Source organism: Mustela nigripes, chromosome 7 (genome assembly GCF_022355385.1).
Source record: "Mustela nigripes isolate SB6536 chromosome 7, MUSNIG.SB6536, whole genome shotgun sequence".
Classification (NCBI taxonomy): domain Eukaryota; kingdom Metazoa; phylum Chordata; class Mammalia; order Carnivora; family Mustelidae; genus Mustela; species Mustela nigripes.
Genome location: NC_081563.1, coordinates 100201113 through 100225183, shown reverse-complemented (window position 1 = coordinate 100225183; position 24071 = coordinate 100201113). Strand labels below are relative to the sequence as shown.

General features: G+C 38.8%; 1 protein-coding gene and 1 non-coding gene across 2 annotated transcripts in view; one reads left to right on the top strand and one right to left on the bottom strand.

Moving 5' to 3' along the window:
* MACROD2 (mono-ADP ribosylhydrolase 2) overlaps window positions 1-24071 on the top strand; it is a 1932176-nt gene that overhangs the window by 1509672 nt on the left and 398433 nt on the right. The gene's annotated exons all lie outside the window — the stretch shown is intronic.
* TRNAR-CCU (transfer RNA arginine (anticodon CCU)) lies at window positions 20213-20285 on the bottom strand. Its single transcript has one exon. It is a non-coding gene; the product is annotated as a tRNA-Arg (tRNA).

Genomic DNA, 24071 nt, shown 5'->3' with positions numbered 1-24071 from the left:
TGATCTCTAGAATTCTACCTCTCTTCTGCTTGCGTTCCGGTTGCATGTCAGTTTAGTAAGCATTCGACATAAAAAGACAGAATATGTAGCAAACCATCTTAAAAGGAAGACTATAAGTTATCTTGGCATTTAACCTATTAAAGAAGGATTAAAATGTATATTTCACTTAAGTAGACAGCTGTGAAAATCTCTCTCTTTTTTAAGTTTAAAAGAAAAATGCATTTTCTTAGCAGGATAAACGAGTTAACAGAGTGTGAGAGGGATTGATCAGAGAAATAAAATAATATATTTTATTGCATACTTCTGCTGGTGCTTTGCAGGAAATACATGCCTGTAAAACCCTTTTAAAAATGTAGTTTGCAAGACATGACTATAGCACATTGTTTGTCTTACCAGCCAGGAAAATGAAATGATCAATGAAAGCAGGGGTGTGGATGAGGGGATCCTTTAACTGTTTTCCTTGCATATGATTCCATTTAATCCACCCTGAAACAAAGGAGAGCATTTTTCTTTCCTTTTTCCGTGTGTGTTATTTCACGTTATTAAAGGAGATTTGAGTGAACTGAAGTAAATCAGCCAAAACCTCACTTGGATTAGATCCCCTAAACTTCCTTATGCCCAGATTTTTTCCAGATGGTTTCTCATGTCGCTAGTTTAATATCAACAGTGTGTGACACGCTAGAAGAATATTTCTTAGACCAGTTCAGTCCTTGAAAGATAATTACACTGTCAGTTGCCATCACCGTTACTGTAAAAGTGAAGATAACTGGGGTAAGTATATTAAAATCCAGCCCCAAACCAGCCTCCCTTTCAGATCGCGCCTTTAAGAACCTTCACACGTTTTTGTTGTTATCTGTCTACGTCGCTATATACAGTGTAGCACCGATACCTTTCTGACAGCAAATACCCGCAGGTCACTTTTTCGTTAAATGTTGGGGGAAAATATCAAAAATTTTTACACGATGACAAAGATTATACACTCATGTCTGTTTGAAAAGTCTGCAGTCTCTGTCTTCCCACCTTCATTTGCAAGTTGAAAAATGTATTTTCTGGCTACTCCCCACGTTTGATCTTTTTTTATTGTACCACTGAGGTAACTTATAGCACATTTCGCAGCTGGGTTTAAAAAAGCGTGTTAGTAGGCAATTGCAGGTACCATGTCAACAAATATGGGAGACAGAGCAGGACTAGCAAATAAGGAATTTCTGCACAAGGAGGATTTGAGGTGAAAATAAAATGGGTTCATGAAGCTTTTCAAAACCCTAACTTTTTGTTTTAATTTAATCACAGTCTTACAGAAAAGTTGCAACAATAGCGTCAAAACTCTGATAAACATTTATCAGATTATATATATCCCTCTATCCACTTATATGTATGGGTGTATAAAATATACAATATACTTATGCATATATATATGTAATATACATGTTTATATTTATATTTCCCCTGAACAATTCATAGTCATTTGTGTACACGATACCCTTCTACTTCTAAAAACTTTAGTATTTCCAAAGTACAAGAATATTTTCTTACCTAACCCCAGAAAAACTATCATGTTTAGAGTTTAGAATTGATAATGTGCTATCGTCTAATCCACAATTCATCTTCAAATTCTGGCAGTATTCCCACCAATGTACAGGATCTATTGCATTTGATTGCCATCTCCGGTTAGTCTCTAGTCTGGGATATCATGAAGCTGCTTTTTAAAAATGTAGTGTTTTATTTTATTTATTATTTTGTTCTGTTATGTTAGTCACCATACAGTACATCGTTAGTTTGTTGTTGTTTTTTTAAAAGATTTTATTTATTTGATGGAAAGAGATCACAAGTAGGCAGAGAGGTAGGCAGAGAGAGAGGGGGAAGCAGGCTCCCTGCTGAGCAGAGAGCCCAATGCGGGACTCCATGCCAAGACCCTGAGATCATGACCTGAGCCAAAGGCAGAGGCTTTAACCCACTGAGCCACCCAGGTGCCCCACATCATTAATTTTTGACATAGTCTTCCATGATTCATTACTTGTGTATAACACCCAGTGCTCTTTGCAATATTATAAAGATACTCTGGGGCAACCTGCTGCCAGGAGCTATACCATGGTCCCTGCATTGGCAGGCTCTGTTGTAAAGCCTTCTGGTTTTCTGGTAACCGACCTGCATTTTACATTCTCCAGCGGAAAGCATTTCAAATGCAAATGTTCGTCTGAAAATAAATCGCTGGAGATCTCTGAGAGTCTAAAGATGTGAAAACGTAAGCAATCTAAAGTTACTTTTAGAGTGAACACACAGATTTAATTATACAGACTTATGTAATTATAAATGAGGTCCCCCAAACTTCGTAATTACTTCATAGTGAAATTTTCTTATATGGATAATAGTTTGGAGTGTCTAAAGTGATAAGTAAGTGTGTACGTTCAACTGAGAATTATTTTGGCAGTTAAATAAAATACCAAGCAGTGGGAGAGGCTTTCAAACCATAACATACTTTTGTATATAGTTTCTTGAGATCTAGAAGGTAGAATGATCAGCTGAGCCATAAATCAATCATGGGAATTACTTGGTATTCTTTTAATAGTGTCTTAAGGCAAGAAGCTGATGGTCCACTATAATGTTAAGTAAGTAACACTATGTTTGGAGCTGGGCATCAGAACACTTACCTTTTTCTTGCCATTCCTTAGCTCCCTGGCCTCCTTTGTCTCATCTGTAAAATCAAGTGATCCAGCCCGGTGGTGATGGCTAAGCTGCTTTCAGCACCATAGTGCTAGGAAAACATTGGACATCTGCTTAGGCCAGGGTGAAGGTAGGGAAAGAAGCATCATTAGTTTAATAAGTTACTACCATGCCCCAATTTGTTCTTAAAAATAATATATTCCATTGGTATCTGTTGACCCATTCCTAAAAAGAAATACAATCCTGGTTTTGAAAATTTCTTCCAGGCACCTGGCTGGCTCAGATGGTTAAGCATCTGCTTTTGGCTCAGGTCATGATCCTAGGGTCCTGGGATGGAGTTCCGCATCGGGCTCCCTGCTCAGTGGGGTCTGCTTCTCCCTCTCCCTCTGCTGCTTCCCCTGCTTATGCTCCTCATCATCTACCTGGGACCTCTGTGTTTAGGGTTTCTTTCAGTTTCATATCTTCCTTCTAACTCTGCCCTACTGTCATATTCCTTGCCATTTAAAAGCATACCTTATTGTACTAGTGTTGTATGGTGACAGTGGTGACATTGATGGTGAACAGAACATCACACAGACTTGTGGAACCGCTCCGTTATATACCTGAAACTAATGTAACATTGTGTGTCAACTACACTTCAATTTTAAAAAGAGGAAACATTTTTAACTAAAAAACAAGAGAAAAAGAGAAAGAGAGAGCCATCCTTGACATTCCCAGTAGTTTACCCTATCATCATTTCTATCTTATTGCTTAGGCCAATAAAATACCCTTCAGTTAATCATTTGTGTGAATAAACATCCCTCTGCCGCTTATCTCAAAACCTTCAGCTGTTTATCTGTGCTTCTCCTCTAACACTCAGAGCAGTTTTCTTGCAATTGTCAAGTAATTTACCGTAGTTATACTGTTTCTTTCGCAGTTATCCTAATATCAGTATTATATAGAAATATTGTCTGCCTACACTTATCTGTTTGGCAAACAGAAGTATGCTCTGTATCTCAAATTACTCTCACCGTGGAAAAAAGAAAGACACATTCTGAAGCTAGCTAGACCTTTTTTAAAGTGCTTTGTGATTTTACTAGGCAAATTAATGACTGAAAGAAATACATTTTCAACATTTTATCCTCTTCTGGTTTGTCTTTCTTCAGGAAAATTACTTAAATATACTAGCCATAGTTAGACATACTTGGTTTCAATTCCCTATTAAGGCAAATATTTGGATTTTTTTCATGAATAGCAAGTACAATTTATTTAAGCCTTTATCATTTTATGAATTATATAAAGAATATTATTCTCTTTCATTCATGAAGAGAAAGAGAATTAAGTCACATAGTTGAAAAGTGAAGGTAATCCACCCCGCTGATACAGATATCTGACCAGGCATGTGGGGCGTGTTACTCCAGGAGGCGGGGCAAAATTCTCAGACATGATCTCCTTGGTGCCCAGCATATGGGATGTGGAGAACAGCTCCAGCACCTGGGAACAATAGAGAATGCAAATAACACCCTCTAACACATGGGAGTTTGAACCAGATTATCACAGTATATAAACCATTCTGGGAGTAAATCACAAAACATTGTCTATGAGTCTTAACCCTCTCAAGACTCCCGGATACCTTTTAATGATTTACTTCTGTGGTGTATTAAGGGATACTCTAGTGACAACTTAAGAGCCCTAATGTGGCTGCCAAGGTGGCCTGGTAATTTTTAAGAAGTGGAGAGTTACGTCCTAGAGGGCGTGTTTAAAAGTCATGAACTCAAATACCGTTTAAGAGCCAGGTGGTGGCCCATGAGTGACAGTTACAGTAGAGATAAGGGAAAGCATGTCACATCCTTAAAGGAACAGTCAGTCCTCTGCTCATCGGTGGTCCCCAGTTCAGAATGTGGGCTCAGACTTATCTTGTCTCACCTGTCAGGAGAAGCTGGGAGTTCTGATTCTTGTGTGAACTCTCCAGAGTCTTAAATATTGGAAAATTTAATTCAGTTTAAAAAACACTGTGCTGGCTAAAATAAGTAGACCTGTGTGTTCCCAGTTCTTGAATTCTGAAGAATTAAAAAAGATATTAGTGTACTTGAACTTTAGCTGGATATGGGCCCCAAGGCCTGCAGCTCTGGCTCTAAAGTTTTGTATAGGAAAAACCTACCTTTCAGGACGGATTTGCCATCTCCCACCCTTCCCTCTCACTTCCCTGTCAGGGCAAGGGTTTGCATATACTTTAGAAATCCCATTGAGATTTTCAGGGCAATCTCATACCTCTCACCCTTTGTTTTCTTTCCCAGTAAAATGGAGATTTGTAGGGTTTAGGCCTTGAGGATGGAGGATACACCTTTGTACAGCACATTGTTCTTCTTTCCATGTTGATGTATTAGTCAGTGTAGGCCAGGACATGCTGCATAACAAACACTGAATATTCAGTGGCTCCACATAACAAAACTGTATCTGTCATTCTTATAGTATGTCTAACCCTAGTAAGCAAGTGGATATAGTCAACACGATTTCTCGGTGACAGACCAACGAATGGTCTACATTGAGATGCTGTCATCTCAGAATATGGCTTCTAGGGACCCTGTAGCTTAGGAAGAGAGCAATGACAGGTACACTTCAGCTTTGTCCAGAAATGGTGTGCATTACTTCTTCTTATGGCCTTTTGACTAAAACAGGCCATGGAGTTCCAACTGAATTGCGTGGGAGGCCGGGGAATATGAGGTAGTGCATGAAATCTTGGCTAAGTATTACTATCTCTATGATAATGTTTTCCTCACTGTCAAACTCAAGGTTGGGGCTCCTGTGAGTAAGCAGCTATAGGTCGTTTCTCCCCCAAATCCTTCACAGATACCAGTTAGTCTCCATAGGCATGATGCTGAAGTTATCAGAAACATCTTCTAGCTTATGTCTCATGAATAAAGGTTGGAGCTTGGGAACACTAGCATTTTTTAATCCAAATGTTTAAAGAATCCCCCTATCCAGGACTGCTGGTCTTCTGTTATCATATCATAACCATAGCATGGGAGAAAGCAGAAAAACAAACTTACTGAAGGCCTTGGCCAGAACATGAATTCCCCCAAATAATCCTCAAACACAGAGCTCAACCCAAAATTGTAGGGAAGGATAAGGAAGTACTTTCTAGTTAACTTCTCCCCTGAATAGTTCTATTTCTCAATTCCACATTGGTTGACCAAAGTATAAACCTCTTATTAATGCTACTGTGGTGTATTATGGCTGCATATAAAAGTTTGCACTATGAAACAGTTTTAACTAATCTGAGCAGAAAGTTCTCTAATATGCATGCTTGAGCAGATTTATATGTTTGGGAATCAGCTTTGCTGGAAAAAAAGAAATAGAATGACTTTTTAACTCTCATGTATCACTTAGTGATACATCCAACTCTAACCAGCTCAAGCAAGAAAAGGAACTAATTTGCTTTGGCAGTTGGTAAGTTCAGGAGAGGGACTGGCTCCACTTACAGCTTGATGCAAAACTCAAACTATGCAACTGTTACCCACACTTTCTCTTTCGCTGTTCTGTTATTATCCATGCTGGCTTCATTTTGAGCCACTACCTATTGGCCCCTTCACTTTCAGCTGTATCAGGATGGAAGCTCCAGCTTCAACACTCCTCAGGTGCAAGTTTAGGAAGAAATTATGAGAATCCTAAATCCTGAGATTTACTCTGGTTGAACTGTTTAGGTCACATGCCTGTCCCTGAAACTACCACTCTGGTTTGAGAAGTAATGATTGGTTTGTACCAAATGAGAAAAGTAGAGGCTATTGCCAGAGGGGAAAAAAAAAAGAAAGGAAAAGATAGCAGGGCATCAATACATATCTACTACTCCATATAAAGTAGAGAAAGAAGATAACTAGGTATTTTTTAATCATTTAACACTATTATATATTTAAATTTTATTTACTTATTTTTTAAAATATATTTTTTAAAGATTTTATTTATTTATTTGACAGAGAGAAATCACAAGTAGATGGAGAGGCAGGCAGAGAGAGAGAGAGAGGGAAGCAGGCTCCCTGCCGAGCAGAGAGCCCGATGCGGGACTCGATCCCAGGACTCTGAGATCATGACCTGAGCCGAAGACAGTGGCTTAACCCACTGAGCCACCCAGGCGCCCCTAAATTTTATTTACTTATTTTTAATAGGCTTTATTATTATAGCAGTTTTTCGAGTAATAGAGAAATTGAGTAGAAGGCAGAGAGGTTTCCCATATGCCCGCTGTCCCCATTCATATAATGCCCTCCTTATTATCAACATCCCCCACCATAGTGATATATTTATAACAGCTGGTAAACCTACACTGACACATCATTACCACCCAAAGTCTATAGTTTACATTAGGGTTCACTCTTGGTATTGTACCTTTTATGGGTTTGGACAAATTTATCTACACGTGTGTGTATCCTACAGAGTAGTTTCACTGCCCTAAAAATCCTTTGTCTCTACTTACTCATCCTTCCCTCCTAGTAATCCCTGGCAACCACTGATCTTTTTACTGTCTCCATAATTTTGCCTTTCCCAGAATGCCGTATATGTGGAATCATACAGTATTAGCCTTTTCAGATTGGCGTCTCTCTCTTAGTAAATGCAGTTAACTTTCCTCCATGTCTTTTAATGGCTTAGTATTTCATTTCTTTTTAGTGCTGAATAATATTCCATTGTCTGGATATACCACAATTTATCCATTCACCTACTGAAGGACATCTTATTTGCTTCTAAGTTTTGTTAATTATAGCTAGTGTTACTATAAATATCCATGTTTTCCAATGGTCATAGATTTTCAACTTTTTTGGATAAATACCAATGAGCACACTGCTGGATCATATGGTAAGTGTATATTTAGTTTTGTAAGAAACAACCAAACTGTCTTTCAAAATACCTATACCATTTTGAATTCCCACCAGCAATGAATGGGAGTTCTTCTTGCCCTATGCACTTGTCAACATGTGGTTGTCAGAGTTCCAGATTTTGGCCCTTTTAATAGATGTGTGGTGTTACCTCATTTTAATTTTAATTTTCCATGATAATATATGACGTGAAACATCTTCTCATGTGCTTATTTGCCATCTGTATATCTTCTTTGGTGAGGTGTCCATTAAGGTCTTTGGCCTATTCTTTTTAAGTGGATTGTTTTCTTATTATTGAGTTTCAAGTTCTTTGTATAACAGTTCTTTGTTATTTTGGATAACAGAACTTTATCAGATATTTCATTTGTAAATATATTCTCCCAGTCTGTGTTTTTTCTTGTTATTCTTTTAATGATGTCTTTTGCAGAGTAGGAAGTTTTAATTGTAATGAAATCTAGCTCTTCATGCTTTTTTCAATGGATTTTGCCCTTGGTGTTCTATTTAAAAACTCACCTCCAAACCCAAAGTCACCTAGGTATTCTCTTGTGTTATTTTCTGGGTGTTTTATAGTTTTGCATTTTGCATGTAGGTCTATGATTCTATCCATTTATTGATTTAGAACTGTGATTCATTTTGAGTTAATTTTTATGAAGGGGGTAAGGTCTATGTCTAGATTCATTTTTTTTTTTTTTTTTACATGTAGATTCCCAGTTGCTGCACCACCATTTGTTGAAAAGACTGTCTTTTCTCCATTGCATTGACTTTGCTCCTTTGTCAAAGATCAGCTGACTATATTTATGTAGGTCTATTTCCAGGCTCTCTATTCTATTTCACCATATTGTATTTTTATATCTACCAATTATCATGGTCTTTTCTTACACCTGCTGACTTGGCATACTATATTCAGAAACCTGGTAGTCAAAAAATTCTGCTGACGTACTTTAACCCTTACAGTATATTTTGATCTATAATTCTAGGTCTCAGAAGTCAATACAGAAGTACTTCTTACTGAAGCCACTATTTTATTTTTAACACGGTGCTGTTTATACATCTGGCAGCCTGCAGATAGCTAGAAACAGTTTGGATGTCCTTGAAATGAAAAATAATCACATGGTTATAATCTCTGGATTTCTTTTTGGATTTATCCAAGTCAAGAAGGTTGAGACAGAAATAATTATTTTTCAAATTTCTTTCCCCAAACTTTGTTTCTTTTCTTTGGCTTATTTTACAGGTATATATCCATTAACAGATGTGTTCCTTTTGATAATTTTCCCTCATTTATTGGAAATTTAACATTTACTTTGTTGGAAAAACATGCTCTATTAATTACCTTGTAATACTGAACTTTATCTTCAGTATAAACTCTATATGAGTACATATATTTAACTTAAAAAAGAAACTTAGTGAGCTATTAGGATTCTATAAGATTTGATAGTGGAGAAAACTTAAATATTGCTTATTGTGCTCATTGTTTTTAGCAGATTATAGAAGGCATTTGTTTGGGAGGCGTCAAAGTGATAATATAAAATATACAGAGCAATAGGAGCCAGATGTCTTGAAGGCAAAATAAAATGAATAGGGGAAAAAAGACTTTATTTAAACTTGCAAATATGTCTTGACTTAGTGTTTTTCACTGTATGTTTTTAGAACACTAATCTGTAAGGGTTACTTGATCGAACAAGTTGAGAAAAATGCTGCTTTGCTTTCTATATTTTCTTCTTGGAATTTAAAAGTCAACATTATCATGCTAAGTTTTTAAAAAAAAGTCTTGCAGTGAAAAAAAAAAAAAAAGTAACCCTGTTCAACTCTAACATGAGATTTCTCAAACTTACTTTGACTATGGTATTCTGTTTGCATGAACAGCTGTTAACATCCTGTAGAATCACATGACAGTGTTGTATGCAGGTAAATATCCCTTCCACAAAATTCAAGCTTTTTCCAGTTTAATTAGTAGGAAAGGGGACTTTCCATGTACAAATATTGATTGAAAGGGTATATTCATTCCAATCCCCAGAGATGAGGAAAGTATAAGGCTCCTGGAAATGGCAGCATGAGTACTTTCAAAGCCCTTACATGAATCGATGTTCATTATCATAAATCATAAATCCAGTAGCCACCAAGGGAGAATTTCTTTTGTTTTATTTTAAAATTTGCAATGAAAACCATAATTAAATAATTCCTTTAGTAATGTACTCATGCAAAGTAAAATAGTCTTCAGAATTAACCTTTTCTAACATGTAATTTTCACAGTTAATGCCTGACAAAGCAGAATATGAAAAGAAAAAACAAACTTCACTGACATTCCTTGTAATCTACCTACTGGAGTTTATTCAATGTGGTAGGAACTACTGAGTAATTTAGCTAATTTCTCAGAAGAACTGAATGTAGAAATCTTACCTTATAAGTTCGTTTTTTTGGTCACTGTATACTAACAACCAGTGATTTTGATATTGCTTTCAAGTATTGTCATCTTAACTATAATCTATGTGCTCTTAGTTTAAAAATAATATCCTCTGGGGCATGTAGGCGATTCAGTCTGTTAAGCGACTGACTCTTGATTTTGGCTCAGGTCATGATCTCAGGGTGGTGAGACTGAGCCCTGCATTGGGCTCCATGCTCAGCATAGAGTCTTGTGTGGGATTTTCTCTCTCCCTCTCCCTTTATCCTTCTCCTCACTTGTGCACTCTCTCTAAATATATAAATAAATATCTTAAAAAATTAAAAAATAATATCCTTTTTTCATAAATGCATGGGAGCTCCAAATTAATTTTATAGTTGAATCTGAAAAGTGATTCTGCTAAAAAAAAAAAGTTACTGGCAACCTTGCTGAAATTGATGGAGTGTACGTTTTCAGTCAGCAAACCATCAAAGCAACACACAAAGTCTGAGGACGTAAGATAGAATCCCAGGAAGAACACTTCATTAGGGGACATTGTAACTGTAAGAAAAGCCATTTTGGGGCACCTGGGTGGCTCAGTGGATTAAGCCTCTGCCTTCCGCTCAGGTCATGATCTCAGGGTCCTGAGATCCAGCCCCGCATGGGGCTCTCTGCTCAGCAGGGAGCCTGCTTCTTTCTCTCTCTCTGCCTGTGTCTCTGCCTACTTGTGATCTCTGTCAAATAAATAAATAATCTTAAAAAAGAAAAGGAGAAAAGTCATTTTAAGCTTACAGAGCATTCAAATTAAAAAATAAAAACAGCAGGGGCGCCTGGGTGGTTCAGTGGGTTAAAGCCTCTGCCTTTGGCTTGGATAGTGATCCCAGGGTCCTGGGATCGAGCCGCAGGGGTCTTGGGGGGGTCTCTGCTCCATGGGGAGCCTGCTTCCTCCTCTCTCTGCCTGCCTCTCTGCCTACTTGTGATCTCTGTCTGTCATAAATAAATAAAATCTTAAAAAAAAATAAGGACAGCTTCTTCATATTACATTATGATGAAAGATAGCTAATAATATTCTTATACCAATGAACAGAGAAGTACCAAAATCAGAACCGCAAGGCTACTTTTCAAAATGGTGTTAGTCGAAAAGAAAAGAAACTCACTCAACAATTTCAAAAAGCCAAATACGATGGAGCACAGAAAGAAATAGCCATCACCAATTACTGAAACCACTGCACTGTTTGGGCCTAGTTCATTCCAGCATCGCATTTCTTCAGTAAGCCATCAACTGTATAGTATTTGTTCATGTCATTTTAAAGCAAGAAGAACATCGTGTTTTTAAGAGTGGCATACTATGCCCTTGCATGGCCAAAGCAGAATAGCCTTATTCATTTTTAAAATACGCTTTCTAAAAAAAGTAATAAAATAAAATAGGTTCGCAGTAGCCCTTTGTTTTAGTATATGTGCGATTTCAAGATTACTGTGGTCGCTTAGGAATATTTCTTAGGAAAATTGTCAAAGATTTTTCCTCAATTTTCTTTTTTTTTTTAAAATTCTCTATTCAAGACAAAGGAAGGAAAATACAGTCTAGGATCTAGAGAGCCCAAGAATTCTCACAGATGTAGTTGTTCTGTAGAAGAGCAGCATTCCATGCGAAATTATAAAATCCAGCAATATCAGTAATTGCAATAAAGAAACCTGATCTGCTCAATGAACCCAAAATGAGCTGCACTGATTTGACCTAAGCCACACAAGGCCCACACTTCAGTTCCTTGGGCCTTCACAGAAGAGCCCCTTTCTAAAACTCCCCTCCCCTTTCCTATTCCCCCCTGCTTCCTCCCCACCCCCATCCTTGTTTCTCTCTGCCCTTAAGAGACTAGCCCAGGGAATGGTGTACCCTATTCTAACTGGACTCATGCCTTGACAACACTTTATGAACATGCAACTGAATAATTTCACTCTCCCACCTGGTTCTCAGAATAACTTTGAGAACATAAGGCCCTCGAAATCCCATTGATGTTTCTCTGGAATCTCAACTAATCAAAAAAGATGCAGCTAAATGTGATTTTACTTGTGACACATTTCGGATATTTATAAACCTTGGGCACTAGTCCCACATGTGGGGATCATTAATATACTCTTTCTGGAGATGTTTGGCAATGCTACAAAACCGCTAATGTTTGGGTACAATTGACATCACCCCTCCCTCTAAAAGAGATACTCGGTTTCATAAAATTCAAAACATTTGCAGATCCCAGATAGTATCCACTTTGGGTGAATGCTGTGTACTTGGCTCTTCTTTAGCTTAAAAAACCACACTGAATTCTAGCAAAACAACAAAGTGAGAGAAACATCAGATCTTTTCTCATTATTTTAAGTACAACTCTGGCACCATCTAGATTTTGAAATATGTTCCAAAGGCCTTCTCTTTCTCTCTCTCTCTGTCTCTCTCTCTTTTCTCTCATATGCCAGGTAGAGTTATATTTAGTTGGCTTTCTTTATGATCGTATATTTTAGAAGAATTTGAAGATTAAGTTTCCCAATCTTTATATGAGAACACAGACAAGCTCTGAAGGTGATTTCCTCAAACTGAGAAGAATAAACTGTAACTTGCCATGAAAGGATAGGAATGTCTTGGAGGATTTTTGGCTCTGTCAATCCCTAAAGAATCTCCTGGTTTAAATTTCTATCATTTCAGCTTCAGGATAGCCCAGACCATAACAGTGCTTGGACTTTATTGCATCAGTCCTAATACTTTTTTTGTTTTTCTTCCAAAAAGGCAAACTCTGTGTCAGTGTCTTGAGGTGTGGATTGAACCTACAAGGGACCATTCTCGGTATGCTTGAAAACTGAAAATAAAATGAATTTTGTAACTGGAAAATCCAGTTATCTGGCATGAGCAAATGGCTATGTTTGTTTTAGATTCTTTTGCTGGTCTCTTCATTTTCTTCTAAGTTAGCAAAGTTTATGTATGAAATTAGACTCGACTTCTATTTTTTTTTTTAATACTGAGCTCCGGAGTCTAAGTTCTGAATTGTTCTTCTCCTCTCTAGAGTTTTCTTTTAACTTCTAACTTTCTCTCTGTTCTTAGGCACATGTTTTTCAATATCCTTGGATACAAGCTTGGACTTAATTTTACCATTCTCTGTATTCATCTGAAAAACATAGGTACCTGCTCTCCCTCAGTGCACAATCAGGATTGTGGTGGATTGAAGAACGAGTGATCAGTAGCATTTCATTTTAATGCAGAAAGGTTTTTTTTTACCCTTTTCTTTTAAAGTTTGCTTGTAAAGTTCTTAAAATAAGAATGTACATTCTTATTTGAGCTTATGATTTATACTCAATCTACTTCCAAAAGGCATTTGGAACTGGCTTATAATTTAAAGCACAAGTATATATAATAACATCATTAAAATAGAACTACAAAGTTAAAAGTCATGCATGGGAAGGGGGGGAGGTAAAAATAGACCAAAAGAATAAGTAAGGTCCTAGAGATGAAAAAGAGATCCTACATAGATGCCTACTGCAAGCAAATCAGAAAGGAGATTGGGGTGGGGGGAGGGGAAACACACTGGTTTATCAGGAAAGGCAATTTTGTCCTACAACTGAATTATAAAAGACATTTAAAATGGTTTTAAAAGTAGGATAGACTTTGAAATTATTTGCACATCTGTGTAACCAGCACCCAGAACAAAACCTAGAATGGCTTAGCGTCCCCAAACATCTAGGTCCCCTTCCAGTCATGACTCCCTCCTCCCCCAAAATGCCCTCTTCTTAAAATATAAATTTTATCTTTTTATTTAGTATATTTTAAAATACATGTTTCAATAATTTACTCCATCTTCATGTTTAAAGTAATAATCCTGTAAACTCATGGTTTCATCCATCCGTTTATTCACTTAACGATCCATCCAAAAAATCTTGAACTTTGGCCATACAGATAACAACCATGATGTTTACAATGTTTGGGGCTTTAAATGGATGTTTATTCTATTTTTAACTTGTATGCATTCACTTCTTTTTCTCTTTCTTTCATTTTTTCTTTACGGTGCATGGTTACATGAATTTTGACATAGGCAAGATTAATGTATCCCTTCCCTCAAGTTGGAGTCCAACAATTCCATCACCCCCGATTTACCTTTGCTGTCACACTCTTTTCCCAGTGCTGCTCTGGCAACCCCCGAAAGAACATAACAATTTGCGTTTTGAGCCAATAACGAGGAAGCTTTTCGCGTTCTTCATTTTCAGCTACACATTTTCCATTTTCCCTTCTTCTATCTTTACATTCCCACCACATTAAAGCTATTTCATTTTTTGATTGCAAACAGACAGGCTCTGGCCATATGAAAGATATTTTTCTGGTGGTCAAAACTCACAGTGTTCCTCCAGACTACCTAACCTTGTTTTCTGCACCTTGTTTTGTTTTGTTTTCTTCTCAGGATGGATCATTTATGCTATAGAACACAGATAAATTGACCTTTGGATGAGGATCACTCTGAATCTTCCTCTGTGACTGTAACATTTCCCAAAATGGAATGGGAAAGGAATACTTAGGGCTGAAGTAGGAGCAACTGACAGATGTGCCCTGAAATGCAAAAATACCCCTTTGTGTTTTTAAGGATTTCTCTAAGAAAATGTTTATTTCTCTCCATTTAACCCACCCTTAATAATTTCCACAGGTTATCTTTTGAATGGGAACATCTTTACCACATTATAGTAAACACTGGCAATAGTGAAAGAGGTGGTATGTTGGAAGGGAATTTGTCAGCTTAAATTATTTTATGCACAGCAGTTGGCAAATTGTTTCTGTGATTTCAATGGAATTCTGGCTTCTGTCTTTGAAGAGAAGCAGTAAATCTGCCTTATATAAGGAAAGTGAGTCTGAATGGTCAAATGTGCTTTATCAACAACTTTCTTAATCTTTTATTTAGTATGTCATATTACAAATGCAAAGTATGTTCTACAGAGAAAAGCAAGAAACTATAACCAAAGAAAAGAGCACTGAAAACACCTTGCTCCTGTGTCCCCATCAGCATCCACTCTTTTTCTTATTAACTTTTCATAATGGAAAATTTCAAATGTATACCAAAGCAGAGAAAGTAGTATAGTGAACCCAATGCACCCCATCACCTTCTGTAACAATCAGCAACTCACTTCCACTCCTAGTTCACCTCTACTCCCCACTCCTCTCCTCACACTGGATTATTTTCAAGCAAATCCCACATATTACATGACTTCATCCATAATTTTAGTGCGTATGTACTTCTAAAAGATAAAAAGCTTTAAAAATACTATAATGCTATGATCACAGATGAAAAGCATTAAAAATTATTTTATATTATTATATATTCTGCCAGTACAAATCCCCGAAGTTTTCCTGCCTCCTTCCCTCCCTCATCTTTCTTTCTTTCTTTTCCTTCCTTCTTTCCTTTCTCCCTTCCTCTTTCTTCTTTGCTTTTCTTCCTTTTCTTCCTTCCTTCCTTCCTTTCTTCCTTTCTTTTTTTCTTTTCCTTCCTTTCTTTTTTATAAATGGTTAGGAAAACAACAATTTGTAATATCTTGGGGCACTTCCTTTTCAACTTTCTCCTTTTTCTTTTCTTTGTGTTTGTGCATGCCTATGTGTGAGTTCATGTCTATGTGTTTCCTTCTAGACTTCCTGTCACATGTGAACCCATATAACCATAAAATATGAATATAGACTCCTATTCGTAAATAAGCTTATACCTTGCAATCCTTTTGTATAACATCTTCCTACAATAATACCTGGAAGTCCCCATCATTGTTTTTTCCTCATGGCCATTTAGAATCCCATAGGATAGCTATTATTCATTTTATCATTTCCTTTTCATTGTTCATTATGACCTATCCTGCCCTGAATACAAGTAACATTTGAATTATTACTGATAGTAAGTTTACAGCTACACTTAGATATTAACAACTGCTTGATGAGCAGAGCACTGAGCAATATTGCTTCTCTCTCTAAGGAATATATCTTTAGGCAAATTTGCTTTACTTTCAGTTAATAGAAGATGCTCGAACCACATGCATGTCACTTTGCAGTTTACCTGACATCAAGTTACATTGCCATGAAAGTAGCCACCGTTCATGTTAAATGTGAGATCCAAGTTAGATAAATGAGTGCATAATTGCAGTTAAATAAGAAAGACACTACATTCAAATGACCATGTCCCGAGCTCTCAGATCCTGGTAATCAGCAACATTTGGCCTTGTGTACATTTCTGAAAGTGTGCATGGGAAAGACTCATTTAAACTTTGGAGCCAGATAAACAAAGCATGAATCCTCATGCTAGTATTTACTGCTGGGTGACTTAGTATATATTAATATCCTGAAGCCTGAAGTTTCTTCACCTGCTTACGGGAGATAATGCTAATGCCTAATCATGGGGTGAGTGTGAGGACTGAATGTGATAATGATGCAATAAAGGGCTTTTCACAGTGCCTTGCACTTGGTAAACAAGGGCTCAATAAATTGTAGTGACTTCTGGTTATAGTTAAGAGACCAAATAAATGCCAGACACCAAAGAATGCACACAGGGAGAGTCCATTTCTATATAGTATAACAACGGGAAAACTGCTCTGTGCCATTAGACGTCAAGATGAAGGTTATCTTCAGGAGGGTAGTGCCTAGAAGAAGGCACAGGGGCTTCTAGAGTACTAATAATGTTCTTTTCCTGAGTTGCACAGGTGTGTTCAGGTTCTTAAAATTCATTGAACTATACACTCTTGCATATGCACCCTTTTATATGTATTTTATACTTTGGTGAAAAATCAAAATTAAAAAAGAAACAGAACAAAAACAAAATAACATCAATCTGATTCCTGGCAGTAAGACACCTGGGTTTAGCTACCTAGTGGATATATAGATAATTAGATAGAGAGACAGACAGACATAACGCTAGTCATGGTTTTCCATTTGAATTGCTGCTTTCCTGCTACATTTTAGGAAACTTTATTTGGAGGTAATGTTGATTCAGGTCAGTCATCAAATATATTTTGAATTGGTTTTATTACACCCATCTTCATATTTTTGAGGGAATTTGTCCATATTCAACTCAGGGGGTGGGGAGGGGAAATATTTACCTATGTTGGGGCAAGGGGGGAGATGGTGGTGGTGGTGCATATTGCAGCAGCATCTTGTCCGCCTGGACCAGAACCACAGCACTGCGGGCTTTGAAATGAGTTATGGGAAACCTGAGGAGCCCTGAGGATGTGTGGGTCCATCCAGCAGCAAGCTCAACTTATCAACTTGTCCTGAGGAGTAATTCTTTTTTCACAGTACCTCCAGGAAGTAACAGTGAATTCATGACCAAAGAGTTATCTCCTCTCTTTGGGTGGTGACATTTCGAACGCTCAGGAGAACATTTGAAGTTGGAGAAAATAAACCCCAGAAATAGGTATTTGATTTAGTTGTTCTCAAACAATCACACTCATTTTGTCAAGCAGAATGAAGTTAGCGAGACTCCGAATTTCATGTGGTGGAGCCTGCTGTTCTGTGCAGCTTTAGCTGCCCAATTGAGGGGAGCCCTCGGGATGTGTTTGTGGAATCTGCGCTAAAGGAAAATTTCAGTCCCCACTGTTGTTAGTCCTTTTGTTTCATAATCACACCATGCACACGTGTGTGTGTGTGTGTGTGTGTGTGTGTGTGAAAGAGAGAGAGAGAAGCCTTAAAGGTAAATTTATGATAATCCTCCTTTTGAAGTCCAATGTATACAATATAGTTGGATAGATTTCATAAAAGTCACCTACTACAGATGTTGTAACAACAAAAAAATTGTTTAAGCAGATGGGTCTTAATCAGTATTTTCTAATGTGAATACGGATATGAAAAATATAATTATAAGGATGTTAGACCCTCTTTTTTGCTGTCACAGCACACAGCTGGAAATTGCTTATTATTAGCTTGCAAATCCTACAGGAAAATACAGAATTATTTTTAGTACTCTGCAAATTTATAGTGGTAATTATGGGTATTCGCATCACTTCCGGAATATGAGAGTCCTATATCTTTATTCTTCAGGTTGAGCATCCTTGACAGTGATTTCTATGATCACTGGAAATCAAAAGTGCTTTCCTGGTTATGCTATGCATGACAATAGTCTTTTTGTAATGTAAATTATTTGGAGACTCTCTTGCCATAAATTTGTTGTTGTTGTTGTTTTGTTTTGTTGTTTTGTGATCTTGATAAAAGATGAAGTAATAAAAAAATCACCTTGTATTCCCAACACCAAATCCCCCAACCTCCCTGCAACTGAATTCAAACATTTGGCCTCCCTCCTTTGACAACTGGGAGCAATGCCCCTGGTTCTATTAGAAGACCAATCCCTCCCTTGTGCTCTGGATCCCACCTGTTCTTTACCCGAGAACTTCACTCTCTCTACCACACTCCTCTCCCTGGTATCATCTCTGTCTGCCCCCATCAGTCTCTACACACCATCTGCACAGCCCTGATCTTGAGAAAATTAAACCATCAGTGGCCTCATTCACTGCAAAAATGCTTAGAGAATTAGCCACGTTAGTCATTTCTATTGCTTATCTTCCTTCCCTCCTTAACCAACTCCTATGGCTTCCAAATTAATCAGTCTAATAAATGGCACCCCCATCTACCATTTCCTTAGGCCAAGAACCCTGGAGTCATTTCATAAATTCCGTAAATTCAGTCTCACAAGTTTCCTTATAAGCTCAGTGCCCACAGTGTATTGGGAATCAAGCCACTCTTTGTCCCGTCCACTGGGCTCCCAGTCCCACCCGTCCACAGACGTCATTGTCACTAAAACCTTCTTGCTGCATCAACTGAATCAATTATTTGTCCCTTTCTTATTTGAACTCTCTTGTTGAAACTTTTATTTTTCTAAAGGCTTCTGTGACAGCACATCCTCAAGTTATGTTAATACAGAGAACTTTACAAAAAAGAGTGTTAACTAGGTAACTGGAAGGGATATACAGAATTGTACATCCTTATATAAAGAACATAAATTATGTGACTGAAGTGTGTGAAAGAGATCTTTAAGGTGTTCTGGAGGTAGAGCCTGCAGGAAACAGCCACCACCTTGAGGGAGGAGGTTGGAATTCCAATTTAGATACTGAGAAGAAGGGTCCCAAAGAGCTGAAACCCCGACCTCGGAGGTGGGAAGGGGTAAGGGCAATTGGGGGAAATCCTATGTTGAAGCTGCGACCCAGACCCCTGAGGAGGTTGTGCTGGTCTGCGCTTGGTGCTGGCGTTGGAGTTGCCCAGTGGAATGCTCTGAGACTTGTTCTGTGAATAACCCCCTAGGGGCAGAGCCCAGCAGAGAGCTGGGGCAGAGAGGGAACGCTCGCTCTTAGCCCCAAGTCAAAAAGCAGGGTATACAAGGGTGAGCTTAAAGATGAGATCAGGGGCACCTGGGTGGCTCAGTGGGTTAAAGTCTCCGCCTTCCGCTCGGGTCGTGATCCCAGTGTCCTGGGATCGAGCCCCGCATCGGGCTCCCTGCTCTGCGGGGAGCCTGCTTCCGAGCAGGGAGCCCGCTTCCTCTTTTCTCTCTGCCTACTTGTGATCTCTGTCTGTCAAATAAAAAAATAAAATCTTAAAAAAAAAAAAGAGATGAAATCAATAGTAGATAACTGGTATAATCTCTACTCTCACTTGTTGCTCCTTTTCATTCTCTTTTCCTGGCTCTGCATCAACCTCCCTGAAATTGAAATGTTGGCGTGCCCTGGGTCTTCATGCTGGACCCTCTCTCTCCTTATGTGGTCTTCTCTAGCCCCATGGCTTTCCAAGCAGATATACACTATGATTCCAAAATTTGTATCTCCAACCCTGACCTCTCCCCTAGGCCCAGAGTCAAGTAGCAAATTGTCTATGATACATTTCACAGAGATATTTAATAGGCATGTGAAGCCCGTGTTGAAAACAGTGCTTTTGACTTGTCACTCATCTTCAGACTGACTCTCGTGCCCTCTTCTCATTAAATGTCACATCCTATATAATTTTGTTAAGCCAAAATCTCAAAGTCATTTCATAAACTCAAGATTCTAATTATTCTTATAAACAATGTGATAAATTATTCTTAGTAAATGCTATCTCCCAAATATATCTGGAACCCAGTCACTTTTATTACCTTCATTACGCAATTATAAAGATTATTTATTTATTTCTCTATTAGTGAGAGAGAGAGAGAGAGCAAGTGTGCACAAGCAGAGATGAGGAGCAGAGGGAGAGAGCAGGGACTCTGATGTGGGGCTCTATCCCAGGACCCAGGGATCATGACCTGAGCTGAAGGCAGATGCTTAACAACTGAGACACCCAGGCACCCCTGGTATCTCTACAAGTAAACTACCTTACCCCAGATGGGACTCGAACCCACAATCCCTGGCTTAGGAAGCCAGTGCCTTATCCATTAGGCCACTGGGGCTTCACTCATTATGCAGTTATAATACAAGTCATTCCCTTTATTGACATAGTGCAGGTGACTGTGAACTTGTCTCCCCGCTTCTTCACTTGTGACCCCGTAATCCATTTGCCACATGGTGTTTTGGGGAGAGTCAGGCAGACCCTGTTGCTAGCCAACACAAAGTCTTCTATTAGCTATTGCTTGAATGCAAAATAAAATCCAAGTTCTGTGCACATTAAGCAGGCCCTACAACAGGCCCTTTCTGTAAAGGGCAGATGAGAAATAGCTTAGGCTTTGTGGGCCAGCCAGTCTCTGTCACATGTTGGCATTAATGTGGAACGTGAAATCATCCATAGTATCTGGCTTGGTGAAATGTAACAGGAAGGCCGCTGGGGGCAGTGGAAGGTTTCAGAGAAAGGCAAAGGTGTTTGGAATGCAGAGGCCTGCGTGACCATCCACCCACTCTGCCCTAAGAATGCCTTGGGGAGTTGCCTTCCCCAAGCTTTCTTAGCCCAAACAGAGATATTTGCATTGTCCCTTAGGCTATATTTAGCACTGCTAATAGACCATGAAGATTAGCATATCAACAGATCTGCCTAGTTCCAGTAAGACCCATTGTAACACACCTCATGCTTGGGCTGTAGTGATAAGGATTTGTGATTATCCTGATGGACCAATAAAAGCAGGAGCAAAGGGTCTTCCTCTCTGAGTGTGGACCCCCTTACCTTCTCCTCTCTTTCGCAGCAAAATTTAGAGTAATCTTTTATCCGTGGGTAAGGGACTGCTGGCCATTTCCAGCAGTCCCACCTGCTCTACTACTGTGGCATGAAAGCAGCCATAGACAGTATGTAAATAAATGGGCAAGGTCTGGTTCAGTAACACTTTATTTACAAAAATAAACAATGGACGACTTTGCTCACCTCTGCTCTGTATCATCAGGTTACTTCAAACCTAACTTTTGCCCTGTCTCAGTCTAAATGGCATTCTTTGTAACCTCAAGTACTTCATAGTTCTTGTTCCTTCTATCTGGAATTCCCTACCTTCAGCTCTGTCCCTGGCCAGCTTCTACCACTCAAATGTCATCTCCTTGACCACCATTGGCACACTCCCCTCCGCTGTTACCTCGCTTAGTGTATTTCAGAGCATTTATCACTGTAAGACATTTTTCATTTGTTCACATGCTTATCATCTACTTCCTCAACCAGAATAACAGAAAAGGTGTTTGAAATCCTATTATGAAATCCTACCCATTAATCCTATTATGAAATCCATAATCCTACCATTAGTTGTTCAATAGATGTGCATTGCGTGAATTAACTAAAACCCAGGATTTTGGTTTTTCTATTTATTTTTTAAGGATGTTATTTATTTATTTGAGAGAGAGTATGAGCAGGGGTGGGGAAGGAGCAGAGGGAGAAGGAGAAGCAGATTCCTGCCCAGCAGGAAGCCTGATTTGGAGCTTGGTCCCAGGACCCCTGGGATCATGACCAGAGTTGAAGGCAGAGGCTCAGCTGATGAAGCCACCCAGGCCCCTATTAGTCTCTTTATTTTTTCTTCTTTGTCAATACAAAATAAATCCCGATTTGATTTGACATCATGGTTGGTCACGGATCTTCCACCTTGCTTCATTTACCTAGACTTGGTCAGTTAACCAACCAGTCCTGTAATCAGGTGAGAAGTCACCAGTTGTTTGCTCTGCAAATAAACTCAGCTAGACCCTGAGAGGCATGGCATGAGTGCTTGATATCCATACACCTTGCCCTCCATAAACTGGACATTTTCCTTGACCTCATGAGAGTAAACCGAATTTGGACGTATATACAAAATTGAGAGTGTTTGCTTTTAAAGATTCAGATCACATAAACACATCCAAGCTCATGTATCCCTGATAAGAGAGATGCAGTTATTCCCAGGGTGGAATTAGATGATTTCCAAAGTCCTTCTGCATGACTCCATCCACCTGCTGGACGCCTCCTCTTCATGCATCTTTTGGAGCAAAAATATCGTGCTGTAAGCTGGAGACTCTTCTCACTGTCTGTTTAGATGGGAGCCGTTACACCTTGTCGCAGTGTGGAGAAGGGGCTGGGAGAGAAGGTTCAAGTCTCATCACCTCAGGGACGAAGATCTGTTCTGACATTGTGTTTAGTACTAAACTATTGTAATCAAGTTTTGTCAAGGTTGAGAGATGTTTGTTACCTACAGAAAACATCTCCTGGAGTTCTGACTGCTGAAAACAGCCTCCCGCTTTGCCTGACTTTTGCCTGTAATCTTATAAAATCACCTCAGAAGCCACACTGGCGAAGTGAATGGGACGTTAAAGAAAAAAAAAAAAAAAGTCATTTTTGGAAGAGAGAGAAGGGAAGAAAAAAGAAAAGAAAAATAACTGTAGCATACTCTACTCTACCAGTTCCTATCAATCCTGTTCAAAAAAAACCCTCTCTAAATATCTGTATCTCTTCCAAGCTTGGAAAGGTGCCAGTGACCTCCTCTTCCTGATTCCTGTCCTGAGTTGAAGGTCCCACTCCCGTTCAATGATACGTTCCCCCCTGGATGACAATGCAGAATTCTATGATCCCTTTCCCTCCTTGTTATCCCTACAACCTCTTCCCTCAGAAGCCCTCTGAACAAAAGACAGCTTCAAGTAATAACAGAAAATATAGGAAGTATGTTTAATGGGCAGTTTAAGTATCAAAGCTAATGTTCCTCAAGTCTCCGTTTTCATCAGGAGTGTCCGCATCATCACAAAATTCCTCGGTGGAGAAACGTGGGAAACACAGTCTGTTCTGTTTGCTGCAGAGTGGCTCAGGTTTGGAGCTCAGGAACCCTTGTGTTTTGTAATGTCCCACTTAATCCTTCATGGCTCTGGCTTTCTTGAGAAAAACCCTCTGTACTTCTCCCCAGATTCAGGTTCCTGAGCCCACAGGGTTCTGAGAAGACTCTGTTGACAGCTCTCAAGCTTTGGGCATTTTGTCATCATCCCCCTACACACTTGTGGAAGACACTTCCTCAGCAACTCTGGTTTTTAAACAGCTAATTAAATTTTAAGGGTCAGGAGCAATTTTCTATCTGGGTATTACCTTAAGGATTCTCTCAAACTACTCCAAAGATGGTTGCCCCATGGAAGTGTTCCTCTACAGTTCTCTGAAGCTACTTCATTAGTGTCACCTGGAATACATTAAAAAAATTCAGCTTTGGAAATCTTACTGGCGGGGAGGTTTCCTTCTCAATCCAAGTTTCTAGGGATGGGGATCAGGCTCTGCTATATGTGTATTTTTAGAATGTTCCACCATCTATTCTTACTCAAGCTAAAGTTTGAGAACCCTGTCCTCTTCTGTACATCATTGAGGTCACAGAAAGAAAGCAAATCATAGATCTGGCTTTGACAAAATAGTGCCTGCTTACTACTCAAGGTATTTGAGATATTCCAGACTAGCTCTTATAAAACAATTCTGCACTTTTTTTTCCCGTGTCTTTTAGAACAAAATAAAAGTTTGATCTCAAACCAGTGATCTCCCTGATGCTATAGTTAAGGATGAGGCTGAAGAAAGATAAGTGAGCAAAAAAAGAAAAATTAAGTGAATGTTTAAAGAAAAGTCCTAAACAAATCGAAATAAAGAGAATTTGAACAGACAAATGGATTCTGCTGTTGTATTCAAATCCTGGTTCAGCCACAAACTGCCCGAGTCACATCCGACTTGTTTCTGCATGTACGGTTGTGTGGCCTGTGCAGAGAGGGTGTGTTGTACTCATGCTGGGTACAACAGGATGTTGCTCTCCCTTCCTGTAGGTGGAGTAGTTTCCTGGAAG